The sequence below is a fragment of the Equus caballus genome, chromosome 9 (assembly GCF_041296265.1).
Source record: "Equus caballus isolate H_3958 breed thoroughbred chromosome 9, TB-T2T, whole genome shotgun sequence".
In the NCBI taxonomy this organism is placed as follows: Eukaryota; Metazoa; Chordata; class Mammalia; order Perissodactyla; family Equidae; genus Equus; species Equus caballus.
In genome coordinates, this window is record NC_091692.1 from 54298383 (window position 1) to 54307546 (window position 9164).

Below are 9164 nucleotides of genomic sequence, written 5' to 3' on the forward strand. Positions count from 1 at the left end.
GAGTGATCCAACAATCATGTGCCAGGCCCTCACTATGTGCAATGACATATGTAAGATGCTATGCAGGGTACACAGCCAAGGGTATAAGGCCATGCATTCGAGGACCTCAGAACCCAGAAAAAGAGGAAGACACTGAACGTGCTGTGAGGCAGAAGGTGGTGAGAGGCTATGATAGACGTGCACACAAGGACTAAGAGACATGCACTAGTCTCCTTTGCTGCAGGAGAAGCTTCCCTCCTCCTCCCGGCATGCCTGCTTGGGCCCAGGCAGCACAATATCCTAACTTAATCTCCTTTCCCTTGGGGAGAGCAGGACTGGGAAGCGCCTCTGCCCTGGTCTCCTCTCCATACACGTTCCTTCCAATGGAGGAGTGGTGACCTTCCTAATTGGTGAGATCAGGGAAGAAACTGAGCTCGTGAAATCAAGCCTCTTTACCTTCTGGTTCATTGGGGTCTGACTGAGGGAGGTGTGGTTTCTTTCCTCCTGCTGTCCTTCAGGCTGTACCCAGCTGTGGTGGGGAGAAGCCTGCAGTTACTCTCTGCCCGAACAGTGTAGCAATCCATGTGGATGACCTCTCAGCAGCTCTTTCTCCCCCTCTTCCCTCTAATAGAGGTCATTCCAGTAGTAGATGGAGGACGCCGGCATCAGAGGATGAAATGGTCTTAGCCAGGCAAGTGAAGCTCACCCTTTGCCAGGGATTAGGCTGAATATGAGCATGCTAACCTGTCCTAGCCAATACAATGTAAAGGGATGTCTATTTGAAAGCTCCTGGGAAAGAATTTCCTCACTAATAAAAAGAAAGCCCTCTTTGCCATCCTGCACTTCCTTCCCGCTAGGAATACAGGTCTGAGGACAGCTCCAACCTGGAGCTGGAGCTGCCATCTTGAGACCACAAGGCAGCACACGGATGATAAAAAGCACATGGGTCTTTAATGACACCACTGAGCTGCAGAAGAATCCTGGAGTCACCCTCTGCCAGACTTTTTGTCAGATAATAAGCCACCATTACTTAAGCTTTCTGTTAATTAAAGCCAAAACTAACTGATAGACAGCTGAGTTTAATTCTGTAAGGAAAGTAGTAGAAAAACTGAATTTAATAGACCACATCATGTTCTCCAATCCAGCAAAATCAGCTAAAAAGTTGATATTTTGATCTCCATTTTTCTGTCTCCTGAATCTGTATCTCAGTGGTTTGAGAACTTTGAGAACAGGTTGAGGTTTACCACTCCTTCACACCCCAATTTACAAGAATGAGGCAGTCGTATCTGATTTATCTACCACTGCGTGGCAAGTGTCTAGCATGGTGCTAAGCTTATAGTTGGCATTTCATAATAATATTGGATGATTGAATAAAGAATGAGATTACTTCCAGCTGGAGTAATTGAGAAAAACTTTATAGTAGTGATATCTAAGATGAGCCTTTAAATGAAATAATACTCATAACATTAATAGGAATAATATCAACTAACATCTATTGAGATTTTTCCATATTCCAGGCACTGTGAATGTGGATTATCTTTTTAAATCCTGCAACTACTCTATGTACTAGGTACTATCACAATTACCATTTTACAGATGAAGAAACTGAGGCATAGAAAATTTAATTAACTTGCCCTAGGTCTCACAGTTAGAAAATGCTAAAGTTAAGATTTGAACCCAAACTTCTGATTCCAGGGAATATGGACTTAATCCAGTAAGCCATTGGGAGCCATCAGTTCAACAATTCAATTCAACAAACAGATATGAAAGACCTATCACATGCCAGGCTCTAGGAATACAAGATACCTATGAGACAGTCCCTGTACAAGATGGTTGAAAGGAAAAACTGAGGAGTTCATATTAACGGCTGCCCTTTATTGAGCCAAATATTTTGCTAAGTCATTTACATGTATCATCTCATTTAATTTTCTCAAAAACCCTATGTGGTCATTTTTAATACTATCCCCACTTTACAAATTAGGAAACTGAGACACAAAGGTATTAAGTATCTGGCCCAGGATCACACAGCCCAGTGATGGAGCTGTGATTTGTAGCCAAGCAACTTGATTTCAGAGCCAGAGCCCTCATATCCAAAACCCTCACTGCAAAGTGACATGACAGACACTGGCCCAGAGTGCATGAGCAAAACAGTGAGGCAGCAGGAGCGGGATGACGAATTGTGCTTGAGCGGGTCAGAGAACACCTCACAGACAAAACTTCAGTCTGAGTTTTGAAGTATGAAAAGAAATTGGCAGGGTGGTGTGTGCCTGTGTTCACGTGCATGTTCTGTGCATGTGCACACACCACTGCATGAAGAGGGCCTGGGAAAAAGGAAGCATTCCAGGTTAAAAAAAATAGCAGATGCAAAACCTCAGAAGTATGAGCATTTGGGGGACTACAAGTAATTTGGGGTGGCCGGAGAACATGGAAAGGAGGGGGGAATGAGAGATAGAGCCAGAAAGGTGATCAGGGGGTCATCTGTGAATTCTGAACTGTGGAGGAACAAGCCCTTGCTCTGTTTAGCCCTACCCCAGAAACTCAACATTCCAGCAGGAGCTCAGGTGATGAGAGGCAGGGAGAAACCTCTCAAGGTACAGGAGCAATCAAGGTGAAGCCACTTCTGCCAGCCTTGAGGGTCGAATGCGTGTGGGAGCCATGATATGCAGGTGTATATCCACCCTTTCCCGTATGAGCGGCCAGAGGCGCCCACAATTTTTATGAGGGAACAGCTCCATAAAACGGAGCTAAGAAGCTCATAAGCCCCACTGGCTGTGCTTGCAGAGAAGGAGGAGAGGCCTGGGACCCACCAAGACCAGCCAGACCACCCAGAAGGGACAGGCTGCACACAGTGCCACCAGCTGGAGCAGGGAGAGGTTTCTTGCCCAAACATCACCTTCTATCACTGCTTCCACTTTCTCCTCCCACTCCGTTCTTCACTCCTCTCCACTTCTTTGTCCTTGGTCTACATTATTTTTCTGAGCATCCAATACACAGCAAATATTTGTGCTCAGCCAAGTGATTCTCATCTATACCCAATGCAAAACATCACTGTTGGATGGGGAACAGATGTTTTCACCTATTAAAATTTAAATGAAAACCATAAACATTCCTCTGACAAGTGAAATAAGTAGACACCTCCCAGAAACTGTGAAGTCATCTCCCCTGGGGAATTCAGCAGGAGTGATGCCTGACCTGGTGGCAACCAGGCTTGCCATTTTTCTTTCCAAATTGAAGCACAGTCTGGGGTAGAGAAAAGCAAGCTCCCTGCAAAGGACACGTGGACCCAATATTCTTTCTATGTTTTCCATGCCAGGCAGTTCACACCTAGGGGTTAAAAAATTGCATAGTGAGGATACCATCATCGTAAATAATACCCTAAAGAATACTATTAGGTATCTATCCATTTGTATGCTCAGAATATATAATTCACTATGTGGTTTGGTTTCAGGTTTTATACTCTGGTTTTCCTACCTTCCATCCACCAGTGAGAAAAACAATTTATTCAGTCTTTCCCTCAATAAGTTTTGATGGAGAGCCTATTAGTATTGGGCCAGGTGCGAGGCTCCAGGGTACATGAATGAAAACAACACAACGCTTAGTGAAGTCACAATCATTGAACCCACATTTGGTTTTGAAGTGTCTGTTCACCAAGAAGGCCATGCCCTGTCAGCACAGATGGGCAGGATCACAGTGAGACTTCAAATGGAGAAAGGGGGACCTCTGAACCTGAGAAACTGTGCATGGGCCTCCCCCATTCCTACTGCACCAAGACAGCCTCTGCCCTCCAAGAACACAGTCATAGATAAAGCAAAGGATAGTGAGATGAGAAAATAGCAGCTGTATCCTCAACTAGAAATTGGTGTTTGGTGTTGGAAGATCTAACTCTATTAGTTTCACACCCCATTATTATGTCAGATTCTCCACATATTTCTGTTTGCTAGTCTCTTCTAGGTTGCAAAAAAATGAGACATACTCAGCTGGGAGCTTATTGTAAAAGAGGCAAAAAACCATCTTGACAGCTGCCCTGCTGGGCTTCATAGAGAACACAAGTTTCGTACAGGTTACCACACCAGCTCTATATTCTCATCAAGATTCTTCATTGCTGGCCTTCAAAACTGGACACTATATTGAGCCACCTTAATTTTTTTTTTTAAATGATGGGTATTATATAAATACACATATCTTGAGGCCCTAAAGGGCTCCTTTGAGGGATAAGAGCCAGGAAATGGAAGCCAAGACTCTCACACTGTCTCCCTCCCTTTCCCCACATGGCCTCTCCATGTCTACTTCTTGCTGCATATCTGTTTCTTTCTTTTCTCTCCATACCCCAGCTTTGTCTTCTTCTCACCTCATAGCTTCATGCCCCTTCACTCCAGTCACAGGCGGATGGACTATCTCTCAGTCTCAATTCCAAAGTCCCAGGAAAGTACATCTGATTGACTCAGCTTAGACGAAACTGCCACCCTTGGTCCAATCAACTGAGGCCTAGAAAGTAGGGCTACATAGCACAATCATTGCTGCCACAGAGGAGTCTCGAGAGTGTGAAAGGACATTCTCAAATGAAAGGGGTTGCTGTGAAATGAGCAACACCACAAAAAGTATCTACTATTCTTTGGCTATCTTGTCATCTCTCCACAGAAGCCTTCCCTTGCTCCCTGTCCTGGGGTGCTGTTTTATGGTGACCCAAGTACTGATAGTTTCTATTACATTCACCAAGTTTCTCCCCTCCTCTTATTTATTCTCTACCTCAGTGGCTTCTCCTTACCTGTAGCTACTACTGTTTCTTGCCTCCTACTTACTGCTATCTCCATGTCTCTTGGCTTCTGTGCCACTCTCCTACCAGCATCGTTCTGAGTGAATGGAATTCCTTCTCCCCGAAAGTATGTTGGATTGGATTGAAGTGGCCAAACAATCTCGACTGACCTGTAGCTCTCTTTGGGCCAGTTTTCAGTTCGTCAGTCCATCAATTCTTCAGCCCATCAGCTGTGGCCAGGGAATTGGGGTTATAAGGCTACAGAATAGAAACCAAGAGTGAAGAACTGTCTGCTTCTGCTTTTCCCAGAAAAAAAAATGCTATGGGCCTGATGGTTTTCCTCAAAGAGCAATATAAGCTTCTAGCATTCAGATCATAAAAGAGCCATTCTGTCTCCACATTCTCTCTGGACATAAAATGACATCCTTAGGAATCTCTGCAAGCATTTTAAATTTTCAAACAATAATTAGTTTAGCATTTCATATATATTTAATAAAATTACTACTGTACTATTCAGTGTATTATTGTACCTTGAACTGGTATTTTAATAAGCCTTATTCTCCTCAAATACCTCCTTCTGAAAATCCTAAAGTAAAATAGAGCAAGCAATAGATAGATTTAAAAAAACTCCTCACATATTGCAAAACCATTAAGACCACCATATAACTTCATGGTGACTAAGGCCATACAATCTTGGTGGTAAGATTGTGAGTCCTCTTGTTAAACCCCTGTAAACTGCTTATTTAAACAAGTAGAGACAAGCAGTATACTCCCTCTCTTGCCCTGCCCTGAGAAATATTAGCTAACTAATATTAAATGTTACAATACATCAATTCTCGCCATAAATTGAGAAGAAATATAACACACAAACACAAAGTAAGAGGAAAGAATATATCACCAAGAACAAAAGAATACCTCACTGAGAACCAATGGGAGTTTTAGAAAAGGACAGACACATCATGTTACACCAAAGACCCTAAATATTTTCATCTCTTAGATACAAGCCCAGCTTCTAATTCATTTATGACCTAAAGCTTCTAGTCACTGGTAAGGACATCCCTATACCAAAGAAGCAGATCCTCTGCCATCAGGAAGCTCTATTATCCACGAGTAGAGGCAAACTCACCCTTGGTGCCAGCCCAGGTGGGGCTACTCACTAGGTAAAACTCATTAGGGTATGGTGAGTTTCATCTGATCGATAACCATAGAATGATAATCTCTTCTATGTGACATTCAAGAAAGATTTTTTGGGGGCTCCTTTGCATCCTTGAAATGTAAAATTCTCTTTTAAATGGTAGTGGTTCACAAAAGTATGATCCAACTTTATGCACGCTTCCCATAAGGAGGAACGCTGGTCAGAATTACTCGCATGTTCCGGCCTAGACAAAGAACTCTGGAACACCTAGGCTCAGAAATCAGGAGCCTGTCCAAGAAGAACGATAGGCCTGCTTCTTGCAATGAACTCAAATCCTCCCCTCTTGTGGTATAAAAAAGCTTTTGCTTAAACCCAGTGGCAATTTCTTTTGAGACACTGGATCTGAAATTGAATAAATCCTCATTAGCAAAATCCAAAAGTAGCACATGAAATCCAGAAAATCTGGACTAGAAGGACAAAAAGGCAAGACAGGATATGTAAATGTGTGAAACCCAATGAGTTGAATTACCGTAAACCTAAATATAGAATCCCTAGCTGAATCTTTTAGAATGAAAAGCCATGGACATACACTCACTAGACAGTGAGCCCCTCAATAGCAGTTCTATATTGTGGTATTACAAACCACCCCAAAACTTAGTGGCTTAAAACAACTGTAATTTATTACCTCATGATACTATGGGTCATCAGTTTGGGCTAGTCTCAGACGGGTGGCTCTTTTCCTGTTCTCATCTGGGCTTACTTATGTGGCAGCTATCAGCTGGCAACTCAGCAGGGACTGGATGATCCAAAATGGCCTCACTCGTATGACTGGGAGTAGTGCTGGCTCTCAACTGGGTTTTTCTCTCTCCGTGGGGTCTCTGATTACCAAGGAAGCTGGCCTTGGCTTCTTCCCATAGCAGCAACAGAATTTCAAGAAAGCAAGACTGGAGGCTGCAAGGTATGGAACTCCCATAGCTGAGAACTCCCACAAATGTCTCTCTTGCCACATTCTATTGGACAAAGTGAGTCACAAGTTCAGCCCACATTCAAGATGGTAGAACATAGCCTTTACCTACTGAGGGCAGGAGAGGTAAAGTCACATTGCTAAGGGAATAGGACACAGGGATGGGAGGAATTTGTAGCCATTTATTTCAGTCTACACAAGCAGGGACACATCTTAATAAGCTCTATTCTCCCTAGCACCTAGAAGTGCACTCATAGAAGAGGTTTCAGTCTGCTGGTAAATGAACACACAAGTCTTTGGAAATAAGGTCAATCACATGCCAGCTAGGTGAAAGAGGAATTTCAAAATTAAAACTGCCAGCACCTTTTAAAGCTATGGTACTAACATTTTGATCAACTCTACTCTTATGCCACTGTATTCCCCTTTTTTCTACTTCCATTGGCATGAAAACTTGTTTTCTCCAAATAACGGAGCTTGGATGAGGCTAATTTTGACATTTCCTTGAAAAATATTATGCCATTTCTCTATACCAGCTTTTAGTATCATCAAAATAACATGGATCATTCTAGATATAACTATGTGATGTGCTTATAAATATAACTCTGATGTTCTGCTCCACAAAATCTGGAAGCAAACACAATCACAATGTATTACCAAAAAGAATGCAGGCTTACTTGTAGCTCATCACAAACAAACTGGAGGCCCATTTCACAGAATCTGTCTAGGAGTGTAACCCAGAAATATCTTCCTTTTAAATTCTTTCGTCTTCCTTTTCCATCCACATGCTCCTCCCTTTTCATGAAAGGTAACACATATTTGGAGCTGAGTAGTTTTATCAGCCTCTTTCTCACCTTTAGAATTTTGTGGGTCCAATGGTATTCTTTCATTTCATTCTGTCCCCTTCAGTCCAAGCTGGCAGTGTTTCTTCTGGTACAAAATGATCAAGAGCTCTGCGAGTCTCCTGTGTATATCACAGGGATTCACTGCATTAGGCAAGAGGCTTGTCCACAGATCTTTGGTAGATAATCCCAAGTCTGTTTTTGTTTTTGCTGAAATGGCTAAGGGACACTGACCTTAAGCTTTCTGCCATGCTCTCTGGATTGATTGAGAGGGTCCATGAACCACATCCTTCAAAAAGCCTTTTGTGTGACTGAATACTCTGACCTTTTGATCTGTCTGAGGTATCAGCAAAAGTCTATACAGTACACCCTCAGCTTTTTCTTTAGAGTATGCTTTCCTAAAAGTAAATCTCTCAATTTTAGCATCTTTTGCAATCTGGATAGCCTGAGAGGTTCCCAAAACATCAAGTCTTGGGTCTTTGTTTAACCATTATCTCTCTCCTCTTGTATTTTACTACTAGCAACAAGGAGAAAGCGGGCCACACCTTCAATACTTTGCATGGAAATCTCCTCAGCTAAAATATCACTTACTAGCTTTGCTTACCACATAAATGCAAGCCAAAATTCTGCTAACCTCCCTGCCACTATACGACCAGGATCCACTTTTCTCCAGTTTCCAATAACATATTCCTTATGTCCTTTGAGTCTTCACAAGAAGTGTTCTAAAGTCCAGATTTCTATTAATAGTCTGTTTACAACCATTTAAGTATTCTCTAAGATGGTTCTTCAGAGCCCTCACTAACAGAGACTTTAACATCCATATTTCCATCATCGGTCTGTTTAAGACAATCTGGCCTCCCCAAAATTCTTCCAGCTTCTGCCCACTGCTCAATTCCAAAGCTATTTCAGCATTTTTAAGTAATGGATACAGCAGCACCCCACTTTCAAATGTCAAAATCCTATTATTAGTTTTCTATTGCTGCTATAATATATTACCACAAATTAAGTGTGGCTTAAGACAACACTAAAATAGAGGTGTTGGCAGGGCTAGGTTCCTCCCTGGATATTCACGGGGAAAATCTGTTTTCTTACCTTTTCCAGCATCTAGAGGCCACTACATTCCTCAGTTTGTGGTTGCCTTCCTCCATTTTCAAAGCCAATAATTATAATTAAATACACTAGGAGAACACATCCTGGAAAATCATTTATGAAGTGAAACAACACTTTGTAAAGTGAATAAGCATTACCTAATATACTTTTTAATCCATATTTTTACACATTGTTTTTACTAAAGTAGAGCATATCTACATATAAAATATAAACATGTAACATAGCTACTCTTTATTTTCAGATGCCTATAAGGTACTAGACTCTGTGCTGGGTGTTTTATAGAACTCAAAATAGTCTTACTAGAGCATGTAATGTGTTTTTATTATTGACAATATTCAACCATGCCAGAAAAGACAAGAGAAACAAGAGGATGGATGAAACCCA

The 9164-nt window shown here is 42.0% G+C and overlaps 1 long non-coding RNA gene across 1 annotated transcript; it reads right to left on the reverse strand.

The window, feature by feature from the left end:
* Positions 1 to 1374: 1374 nt before the first annotated feature.
* Positions 1375 to 7816, reverse strand: LOC138915548 (uncharacterized). The gene is made up of 3 exons (XR_011421606.1): positions 7683 to 7816; positions 4903 to 4990; positions 1375 to 3303 (listed from the first exon to the last, which is right to left on the reverse strand). It is a non-coding gene; the product is annotated as an uncharacterized lncRNA (long non-coding RNA).
* Positions 7817 to 9164: the final 1348 nt, after the last annotated feature.